Consider the following 12,404-nt stretch of genomic DNA (forward strand, 5'->3'; position numbering starts at 1 on the left):
AGGATATGAAACCATAAAAGTCCTAGAATAAAACATAATAGACAATAAGCTTCTTGACCTTATGTCTTCAACAAGACCTAGATTTTTTTGAATCTGACACCAAAAGTAAAAGTAACAAAAGCAAAGATAAATAAGTGAGACTACCTCAAACTAAAAGGCTTCTGCACAGCAAAAGAAATCGTCAACAAAATGAAGAGGCAACAAAGGAGAAAAATTTGTAACTCATATATCTGATAAAGGGTTAATACCCAAAATACATAAAGAGTTCACACAACTCAAAAGATAAACAGTCCAATTAGAAAATGGGCATGAGATCTGAATAGACATTAATTTTTCAAAGAAGACATACAGATGACCAACAGGTAATACAAAGGATGCTCAACATTGTTAATCATCAGAAAAATGAACATTGAAATAACACCTCACAGCTGTTAGAATAACTATTATCAAAAAGACAAGATGAGATGAGGTGTCTGGGTGGCTCAGTTGGTTGAGCATCCAGCTCTTGATTTTGGCTCGGGTCATGATCTCAGGGTCCTGGGATTGAGCTCCACATTGGGCTCCATGCTGAGTGTGGAACCTGCTTACAATTCTCTCTCTCTTTCTCTCTCTTTCCCTCCCTCCCTCCCGCCTCTCTCCTCTGCTCATGTGCTGTCTCTCCCTCTAAAACACAAACAAAGCAAACAACACAAAAAATAACAAGTATCGGTGTGGATATGGAGAAAAGAGAACCCTCATGCACTATTGGTAGCAATGTAAATTGGGGCAACCATTATGAAAAACAGTACAGAGATTGCTCAGAAAGTAAACATAGAACCACTGTATGATCCAGCAATACAACTCCTAGGTATTTATACAAATAAAATGAAAACACTAACTCTAAGATGGTAAATGCAGACCTGTGTTCATTGCAGAACTATTTATAATACCCAGGATATGGGAAAAACCTAAGTGTCCACTGATGAATGAATTGATAAAGAAGCTGTGGTTTATATATACAATGGAATATTATTCAGCCATCAAAAAGAGTGAACTTTTGCCATTTTCAATGACGTGGATTGAGTGGGCTGTGCTAAGTGAAATAAGTCAAATAACATGATTTCACTCATACGTGAATTTAAGAAATTAAACAGAAGAGCACAGGGGGAAAAGAGAGAGTCAAATGTAAAACCAACTCTATAAAGAACAGAGGGTTGCTGGAGGGGAGGTGGGTGGAGGGATGGGTTAAATGGGAGATGGATATTAAGGAAGGCACTTGTGATGAGCCCTCGGTGTTATGTTTAAGTGATGAATCACCAAATTCTACTCCTGAAATTAATATTATACTATATGTTAACTAATTAGAATTTAAATTAAAAAATTGAAAAAAAAGAAATATGATATACATGTACAATGGGATTTTATTCAGCCATAAAAAATAATAAAATCTTGCCATTTGCACCAACATGGATGAGGGCATTTGAAGGCATTATGCTAAGTAAAATAAGTCAGACAGAAAAAGATACTTATAATTTCTCATATATGTGGAATCTTAAAAACAAAACAAAAAACAAGCTCATAGATACAGAGAAGAGATAGGTGGTTGCCAGATGCATAGGTGGGGAGAAATAAATGAAAGGGATCAAAATGTAAAAAAGTAATAATTAATTAAAAATTTTAAAAGAGTAAATCCTTCCTGGAGTGAATGCAGAAATATAAGCAAACAAACAAGTATCTATTGTGCTGCATATTGGTTTATTGTCAATCTAAATGATGTTTCTCAATTTCAGCCTTCCTTATCTACATTTATAGTTGTGACATGTAATCAAAACACTTATGTATATATCCAGACATTTATAAAATTATAAATCAGAATTTTAAATTAAAAGATTAAGGAAAAAAATTTGAAAAAATAAGAGAAAAGGGTGTGACAAGTCTGCATACATATTACAATAAACAAAATTAAAGAGGAGATATTAAAATATTACAAAAGGGATATTATAGTAAGGAAAATAAACACAAAATAAAAACCTTTATAGAACTGATGAATAATTTAGAAAAATCAAGAACAAAAGTACATATTAAAATCAAATTATGAGCATAAAGAAAGTTTTGGTGAAATCATAATGAACTGAAAAAGTGAGAAGATTAAAGTAACAAAAACGAATATCAGACAGTGATGACCCAATGAAATTTTAATTTTTGAAGTAGAAACTCAGAAGTGAACAGTATCTGCAATTCATAGATATCATGAGACATACAGGAAACACATTAAATACATTAGGAGACGTTACAGAAAATAAATGGGTATGAAACAATTGGCAATAACATGTGATTAAATTATTAAACTTCAAATACAAAGAAAGCATTCTTTAGGTAATTGGGCACAAAAAAAATCCAAGTCATCTATTGTGGAAGAATACAAATTCAGTCTGGCCTTAGATTTCTCTGCAGCAACATTAAATGTCATAAAGTTCGGAGGGAAAATAAAAACCTGAGCCAAGATTTTACACATAACCAAATTGTCCTTCAAGTACAATAAAACAGGACAAAACAATACAGAATGACAGATATTTTCAGGCATGCAGAAACTCAGGGAATACAGCATTTATGGGCCATTTTTAAAGGAAAAAAAAGTAAATTTGATAAATAACTCCAGTCAACTAAGTGATGAAGCAAAACAAAATAAAATCTGAAATGGAAAACCTGTCATAAAGGACTGGCTGAGAACACTGAATCCATTTAAAAATGGAATTAATACCAAACATCTCTGGAAATGAAGGTTGTAAAACAGAATATGAATTTTATAAACTTTGACAATGTATAAATAATAATGTACCTTACAGAAATTGGCAGCTGGGTGAGGACAGAGGAAAGCAGAAGAGTACTATTTATCTAATCATTTTGAGCAGATTCAAATATCATTCTCTAAAATTGAAAAATTGACACCATCTCTTAAAAAGTGACTCCTTACTGTACTAACTGTAGATTTTTCCCAGTGAAAAAGCTTACTTATTTTAAATTAATTGAGTCAAAATTTTGTTTCATTAAAAGTAACATTTAGCATGAAGTGATTTCTGTAAACATATTTTCCATCTCTCATTAAATTTATTCAGATAGTGAAATAAATACAGAAAGCCATGTTGAGAATGAGGCTGATCTAAAGTTAATAACAATATTAGATGGAGATTGGGGTGACTTTATACTTTCCATTTTGCTTTTGTGCTTTTCTGTATTAATTAAATTTGTTTGGTGGATTTCTTTTGTAATGCAAGTGTGTTATGATATCAAAAACAATAGTCATTTAACTTTGAAAAAAAGAGGTTAGAATAATTTTATATCTCTGAGAATCAGAATTTTGTACAATGCCCTTTATCCTGTAGGGATGCCGGTAAAGTTACTCAAAATAGTTAAGATACTCATTTGATCATCTTTATCAATCAAACTTCATTACTTTTCCAACCCAACCCTTGTTGGGCACAGATCATAGTAAATGGTGTGTGTGTTTGAATTATATTAACTTACTATTTCCCTTCTTTCTCATACTGATTCAGAAGAATTATTACAGGTGTCACACTTGCTCAGACACTAACACTTAAATTTTTACAAATCAATTATTAAAGTGTTTATTCATCAAAAATATGCACATGAACTCACATATAACTTCCCCCGTAGGATAAAAAAAATATTATACAAACAACTGAAAACGATCCAAAAATTAGTTGGGATTTCCTGGCACATATCCTAATTTGTAGTGGTCCAGATTTCTCTGGTTCTTTGCATTTTGATTTACTTCAAGTTTAAAGAAAAATTTTCTAACATTTCCTTTGCCTGGAATTGTGGGGAGGGTTAGTGTTAATAAGAGGAGATGAGGTCAGACTTTCATTATCAACATGGGTTGTCAAAGTCAGGAAGATAGAAAAACATGAACAATCACTTTACTTTTTATTGTGAAGGCGATTTTGTGAGCTTGCTAATAATACTGGATCCATGTGCCCCTACGTGTATCCATCAGATGTATGATGTTGTTATTTAAGGAGTTTATAGTTTCAGGCTAATACTATCACGAACATCATTAATTATAACATTTTATTTAATCCAATAACAAGAATATTCAGCCACAAACCTGATGGCATCATAGCTATATGCTTCCCCTATAAATCTATATTCCCACCCAAAATCAGTTAGCTTCTTAATTTCCCAAATTTACCTATATAATAACCTGTCACATAAGCCTATAGTTATTTCCTGTGTTGCTGAATAACTAGATGCTGGGAAAAGAGAGATGTATACAGTGATTCCTTATTTACAATCAAATTAAAATAGGAGTGAAGAGAAGTGTCTTTATAAGGAATGTACATGTTGTATACAGAAAACAAACAACCTCAGATTATTAACCACAAAATAAAAACTATTTTCTCAATTCAGATAAAGTTATGCTATTTCTACAATGCAGGTGGCTCATTTTTGGAGAAGACTTCTAGCACAGAAAAGGTGTAAATTCTACCAAAATAATAAATTCAGAATAAATACAAGGGAAGTTACAGACAAATGCAAGAAAACAAAGAGAGAGAGCCTCAAATCTCATGGTTTCACTTAATAAAAGTTTATTTCTTGTTCTTCCAAATCTGTTGTAGGTAGTCCACCCTCCAGGGCAGATATCTTCCATACAATTACTAGGAATGGCTTGAGATAATGTCTACATCTCAACCATTTGAATACAAGGCATCTTTAGTTGCCTGAATTAGAGGATAGATTGGTAGGAAAAGTGTGCAAGAGGTTGGAAGTGACCCTGCACACATTTCTTTTTTAGTCACAACCGTTCAAATAGTCATACTCAAAATTAAAGTGTATGCGAAATTTAGTTTTCCATATATCCAGGAAAGAGGAATGTGAAGTGAGGTATGGTGAGAACATAGCACTGTTCCCTATGAGTTCATGCTCAACAGTGCTCACATGTCCTAGAGCAAAAAGGAAGATGAACCATTTGTAAATAATTCTGCATTTGTCAGGATCCTTTAATTCCTCTTAAAGTCTAAATTGTTTTTCTGGTACAGAGATTTCGTGTGTGTGTGTGTGTGTGTGTGTGTGTGTGTGTGTGTGTTTTATAGGTATGCTATTCTGTTCTTTTCATCCATAAATGGCACATTTTCAACAGACAATGACAAAGCTGAATATTCTTTTTAAATACATGATACACGATTTAGTATTCTACCATAATCTCTCCAAGTAACCTCGCTGTGAGTTCATTCATTCCTTATGATGCTCATTAGTTTTCATGTACAGTCTGCATGGTATTATGAACGTGGTGTTTAGTTTTTCAGTGCGTAGTTTCTCTTCCTGAATGAGGCTAGAACCATAGAATAATGTATACTATATATAGAATATATAATATAAAATAATTTTTGCTATCTACAGCAATTCATGAAGACCCTTGATATTAGTCACATAATGCATTCATGTTGAATTAATTATTCTATTGAATTTTAATGAAAAACTAAAATATATGATTATATAAAGAGAAAATGAGAGGAAAAAGTTATCAAATGTATTGGCTATATATTTTCACTCTGCATCAATTAATGATTATTTATGTTTCATTTTTTGCCAGGATAAATATTTCATACATCGAATGGGATACAGTGTGCAATTACTTAGGATTTCTCAGCCAATCCCAGGAGATTGTACTTAGAACATTGATGTTCATGCAGACCAAGTAGTAGGATAACAGGGTGCAAGGAATTAACTGTTTTTCTGTTTGCTTGTCTGGTTTTGTTTGTTTGTTTGTTTGTTTGTTTGTTTTGCTTTTTGCTCTTTTGCTTTGGAGCAAAAAATAAGTGAAAAAAATGAAGAAAAATCTAGAGACTGTCATTAACATCTGAGCTCGGGTAGGAGAGGAAAGTAAAGATTGAAATAAACCTTTCTAAAAGTTATGTGTGTTTAATAGGAACTATTTGGAGGCTTTGATAAAATTTAAGAGTATTTACTTTTTTGGGGTGCCTGGGTGGCTCAGTCGGTTAAGCGGCCGACTTCAGCCCAGGTCATGATCTCGCCGTCCGTGAGTTCAAGCCCCGCGTCGGGCTCTGTGCTGACAGCTCAGAGCCTGGACCCTGTTTCAGATTCTGTGTCTCCCTCTCTCTGGCCCTCCCCCATTCATGCTTTGTCTTTTTTAATGTTTATTTTTGTGAGAAAGAGAGACAGAGAGTGAGAAAGCGAGAGAGAGATGGGAGCGAAGGGACAGAGGATCTGAAGCAGGCTCTGCGCTGACTGCAGACAGACTAATTGAAGGTTCAAACTCAGGAGCCATGAGGTCATGACCTGAGCCAAAGTTGGATGCTTAACTGACTGAGCCACCCAGGCGCCCCAAGAGTATTTACTTTTCTTATTCACTTAACAGTTATTTATTAAATCTTACTACTAGCTAATGTCATATTATAGCTGCTCTTGATGACACAAAAATGATTAATAACATTTGCCTTCCAGGAAGTGATAATGCATTCAAAAGAAAAAAAAAAGCATTTCACATGCAATTGAAGTAATAAGTTGTATTCATCAGGCAATGACATTATTAAAACATTTTTTTTAGGTATTATTTTTGGAGCATCACAGTGAATGCATAGGGAAATGGAACTCTAGACAGATAAAACACATTTGGGACTACTGCAGTAACCCAGGAAAGAGATAATGGCAGTCTAGTTGAGGAAATTGGAGACAGGCAGCAGGTATGGATTAGAGATATACTTAAGAGGTAGGATCCTGAATGTCAGGATATGAGAAAGATAGTGATCTTGTATCTTTCTTAGATTTCTGTTTTGAATGACGAGATAAAGGTATATTCCATTAGCCAAGATAAGAAATCCAAAAGAGAGGGGGTATAATGTGTGTTAATTAAGTGTTGCACAGTAAAGACCATGGGCAGTCTTTGGTCTGTCCCCTGCACACCTTTCCAACATCACCTCCTCCTTCTCATTCATCACCCTCCAGCCTGAACAAACAACATGCGTTTCCAAAATTCACCATACTGTTCTTTCCTATGAAAGATCACCCCACTCATGCGTTTTGAGAAGTTACACCTTTCTGTACAACTCAGTCCAAAAGTTATTTCCTTCATTAAAGCCTTGTTTTAACTCCCAACATTATGAGGCCTCATGGAATGGATACTGTGTTTTATTCATTTTATTAGCTGTAACTTCTAGTATAAATGCTTCCACAGATATTTTTGGGTAAGGATGACTGACTACATGAACGCCTTAAGATAGATTGACTGAAAAAAATGAATTAATCAACACAATATGAAAGTTACAATGAGTGCATGGGGGTCTTATTAGGGAGTGTCCATTTCTATTGGGAATAATCATAGGGTGGTTTCCTTGAAGATAAGATTTTTAGGTTGATATTTATTGCCTGGTAAGGTCTTTATTTCACTTAGGGAAAAGTGACTAAGCAAGTATGAATGTTAAAATCCTCAAACATGATTGAGATGCAGATTCTATTTATAAGTTGTACCTCTGACATCTGATATAAGTGTGTCTCATAATTTTTATATTTATTATATAAAGGAACCAATGGAGATTTGAAACCATTAATAATCTGTAATAAGTACAATAAACTCACTCGGGTCTCTGTACACATTCTCTATGTGTGTGTGTGTGTGTGTGTGTGTGTGTGTGTGTGTGTGTACATAGGGAGATATATATATATATATATATATATATATATATATATATATATATACACAAATACCTTTCAAAAATCAGTATATTTGCATAGTGTTAGATTTTTTTTATTGATAAATTCTAAAGAGACATTTTAAGTATGTTCAACTTCTTGTTCTAAAACAAGAACTGTTTGGGGGTGCCTGGATAGCCCAGTTGCTTGACCATCTGACTTCAGCTCAGGCCATGATCTAGCAGTCTGTGAGTTTGAGCCCTGCTTTGGACTCTGTGCTGACAGCTCAGGGTCTGGAGCCTGTTTCGAATTCTGCCTCCCTCTCTCTCTGCCCCTCCCCCGCTCATTCTCTGTCTCTCTCTCTCTCAAAAATAAATAAAAATTTTAAATAATTAAAGAAAATAAAACAACTGTTTGGGTTGCTCATATCATTATCATGTGTCTGTGTGTCTGTGTGTGTGTGTTTGATTAGCATGTTTCCCTGACTTTCAAGCTCTACAAAAAGCTATTTAATATGCTTTCAAAACAATGCAGATGAGGCAGAGTGGAGAATAACAAAACTATCAATTTCCCTGATTACTTAGTGAAAAAGGAAATAATATTTCATAACCAACATTAAATTGACAAAGTTAGCATGAGTCTTTCCAGTCTAAAACTTTTAATGAGGAGGCTGAGTTACAAGAATGATGACATTGGCTAAGATTTTATCTCCAATCTCCTTTGAATTACAGATTAAAACAACAATTAAATGCTTTTGAAAAATGCCTGATTAGTTGGTTTGAATTGTAAAATATTTCAGTTGTAAACTATTGTAGAAAATTGTGTCACTGAAGCTTGCAGATCTGGAATCAATGACACAGAATTCTTTTCTGTGAGTGTCTCAGAGCACAGTTTTTTCCTGTGGTTGGTATGGTAGATCTGTTCTAGATCCCAAAGAGCCAAATAGTGACATAAACATGCTGACAAAGATACTTTAAAATATGAGGTATTGTTTCATTATGCTATGTAGACCTTATTGAAAGTACCATGTTTGGGAAACAAAATTTTAAGAATTTTGGAAATCAAAATCTAGTAAGAATTTTAAATGGCTACTTCATTTAGTCATAAAGGCAGTACCTTATTTACTTATTAAAACAAAATATATAGGAGCACCTGGGTGACTTGGTGGGTTAAGCGTCTGACTCTTGATTTGGCTCAGGCCAAGATCTCACGGTTTGTGAGATCCAGCCCCACGTAGAGCTCTGTGCTGACAGAATGGATCCTGCTTGGAATTCTCTCACTCTCTCTCTCTCTCTCTCGCTGCCCTTCCCCAACTTTGGTGCACTGTGTGCATGTGCGCTCTCTCAAAATAATTAAATTTAAAAATGTATTGGGGCGCCTGGGTGGCGCAGTCGGTTAAGCGTCCGACTTCAGCCAGGTCACGATCTCGCGGTCCGTGAGTTCAAGCCCCGCGTCAGGCTCTGGGCTGATGGCTCAGAGCCTGGAGCCTGTTTCCAATTCTGTGTCTCCCTCTCTCTCTGCCCCTCCCCTGTTCATGCTCTGTCTCTCTCTGTCCCAAAAATAAATAAACGTTGAAAAAAAATTAAAAAAAATGTATAACTAAGCTAAGGTATGATAACTAAGGTAGGATAAAAAATACATATAAACTCCCTTTTTCGTTGTATCAGTAATTACTAGTTGTAAATTGTATGAAAAAATATTATGTTTGAGGTGTTTGGCTGGCTCAGTTGGTTAAGTGCCTGACTTTGGCTCTGGTCATGAACAATATACGATTTCCAACCTGGAAGATAAAAACCTATATACAAAAATGACAAAATTTGATTTGTGCCAGTCTCTCTAACCTCAGAAGATTTTATGTTGTTGTTTTTTTATAGCTCAAGGTATAAATACAGTATTATATTGCTACAGTTATTTCAACTATAACAAGTCACTAAGTATAACTTTATTAAATGGTGGAAATATTTTATGTTTTAAGAACACCATCAAACAAAAATCACTTAGTACAATGGTGGTAACTGTCAAGTGACTACATTAGCCTATCTCTTTAAGACAAGGTGAAATCCATTTCCACCCTGTGGATAACACTGACTGGACATCATACAAGTGATTGCCAGTTTTCTTTGCCTTCTTTTTCACTCCAGCCCCATTGTTTCTCAGTCTCAGAATTATTATGATATTCTATATTCTTTTTTTAAAAAATTTTTAATGTTTATTTATTTTTGAAAGAGACAGGGACAGAGTCTGAGCAGGGGAGGGGCAGAGAGAGAGGGAGACACAAACCCAAGGCAGACTCCAGGCTCTGAGCTGTCAGCATAGAGCCCAACGTGGGGCTCGAACTTAAAGACCATGAGATCGTGACCTGAGCCGAAGTCGGACGCTTAACTGACTGAGCCACCCAGGCGCCCCATGATATTCTATATTCTTACAGTTTAGAGTTTTGGTAACGTACCTCCTACCTCAATATCCAGCCATGGCATAGATGAAAGTAATTAGGGGAAAATAGAAAGTAAATAGAAGAAAGAATCTAAAATATTCCTTTGAGAATCTCAACATTTATGTAGCTGATCGTGATGACTGAGCCTGAGAGAAGAGACAGAAAAATAAAGAATGAATATGTAAGTTACATGCCCAGATAACAAAGTAGTGTTTTATGATGGAACAAAAAGTCAACAGTGTCAAAATTATTCAATTTAACCCAAGATGAGATATAAATATTATCATTGTATATAGCAGCATGAATTTCAAAAGGAGACCTCAGTGATAATTATTTTGATAGAGTTATTGTGCATTAAATGGATTAAATTTGAGGAAATGGAAACAGAAACATAGTTTAAATGTAGTTAAAAGGGACAGAATTAGTTAGGATGGCAGCAGGAGATAAGTAAATTTAAACTAATTTTGTTTAGCTTTGGTTGTTTCTTATTATTGTTAGAAAAGCTGGGGTTTTGTAATTAAGAAGCAAAACTTGAAAAGATGAGAATAAGGAAGAAAGAGAAGGTTAGTTACTGATATTTTTACTGTATAATGCAAAAAAGAAAGAAAGAAATATACCATATTTGAGTGTATATATTAGAGGGGAAAAAAGGGAGCAGGTAGAATTCAGAAGTTACATAACTGGTTATGGTGTAGTTGATGGGATCTTGAATGATACTTTCTACTTTTTCTCTAGGAGAAAATAGGAGTCAAGGTCATCAAATGAGAGAATGTGTGGGAGGGATGGAAACAAATTTCTGTACAGAAGTTTTAAAATTTTCATTGTGGAGGGCATGAGATTATTATGATTTTATTTCACTCCAGATCCACTTCAGAGCAACATTGCCCAGGGATTCTTTTTTCCTTTTTGAGTTAGTATTTACACACTATCAAATGCACAGATCTTAAGTGTACAGTTCAAAGAGATATAAACCACACCCCAGTTAAGATACAGAATGATTTTATTACCCTAATAAATTTTCTCAATTCCCTTTCTGGACAGTCTCCTTGTCACCAAGCAACCAATGTTCTCAGGTTTATCGTCATAGCTTAGTCTTGCCTGTTTTATTTCTTTTCTGTAAATAGAATCATACATATATTATTTGGTGACTGTTTTCTTTCACTCAAGAAAATATTTTTGAGATTTTTTTTTATGTTGGTGCATGTGTCAGCAGTCCATTCTTTTTATTGCCTAGTAATATTCCATGGTCCGACTAAGCCACAATTTAGTCATTCACTCACCTGTTGATAGACATTTGATTTGTTTCCAGTTGGGCTATGATGAATAAAGCTGCTGTAAATATACACAAGTATTTGTCTGTCACTTGTAGATGTTTGTTTATTATTATTAATTGTTATTATTATTATTATTATTTTAAATGTTCTATTTATTTTTGAGAGAGAGAGAGAGAGACAGAGTGCAAACTAGGGAGGGGCAGAGAGAGAGCAATACACAGAGTTTGAAGCAGGCTTCAGGTTCTGAGCTGTCAACACAGAGCCAGATGCAGGCTTGAACTCACAAACCGTGAGATCATGATCTGAGCTGGCCAGATGCCTAACCGACTGAGCCACCCAGGCGCCCCTGTTTATTTATTATTTTATGTCAGCTAAATTAGTCATTTAACATATTTTAAGTTGTACTTTTTAAAAATAAGGTAAAATAAAATATTTTATGTTGTTTTTATCCAACATAGTTATGCATTTATACTGAGAGGATTTTCAAGTGTGTTAGTGTCCACCTTCTAGACAAAATTACAAGTTTCTTTTCTCTTTCCATAAAATTTAATTATTTTTCCAAGTGAGCTGTACTTTTAAATATTTTCCATAAAGTTTCTAAAAAGTAGAAAGTATACAGCACTTGAAACATGAGAATTTTTATAACTTTCAAAAATTAGTCTACCTTAAATTTCTCTCATGTGAGATAAAGTTTTTTTAAAAAGGAGTTCGTGTTTATTCTCTCCTACTTCAGACCTTCTCATTACCTTTTATAAAAAAGTTATGGCTTAAATTTATTAGTTATCAAAGCCTCAGGTTCATGATTAAATCATTTTGACATTTTTGCATGCTCTATTTTAAGAATTGTTAATGCAATTTGCATTCTATTTTGCAAAGCTATTTACATCTATTTAGAATTAATTCTATTTACAAGTTTCAGTGGTCAATGCAATCTATCAATCACATTTCTCCAAACCTAAATTTCTGAAGTTCGTTTTTTTGACTTCATGGATTGATCATAACTTCAATTTCTTTTCTTCCAGTACTAAAATTCAAAATTTATTCCATCG

At 34.2% G+C, this 12,404-nt stretch overlaps 1 long non-coding RNA gene across 2 annotated transcripts in view; it reads left to right on the forward strand.

Moving 5' to 3' along the window:
- Window positions 1–12,404, forward strand: part of LOC111559710 — a 350,013-nt gene that overhangs the window by 22,732 nt on the left and 314,877 nt on the right. The window lies entirely within an intron of this gene.

Source organism: Felis catus, chromosome A3, assembly GCF_018350175.1.
Source record: "Felis catus isolate Fca126 chromosome A3, F.catus_Fca126_mat1.0, whole genome shotgun sequence".
Taxonomy (NCBI): Eukaryota; Metazoa; Chordata; class Mammalia; order Carnivora; family Felidae; genus Felis; species Felis catus.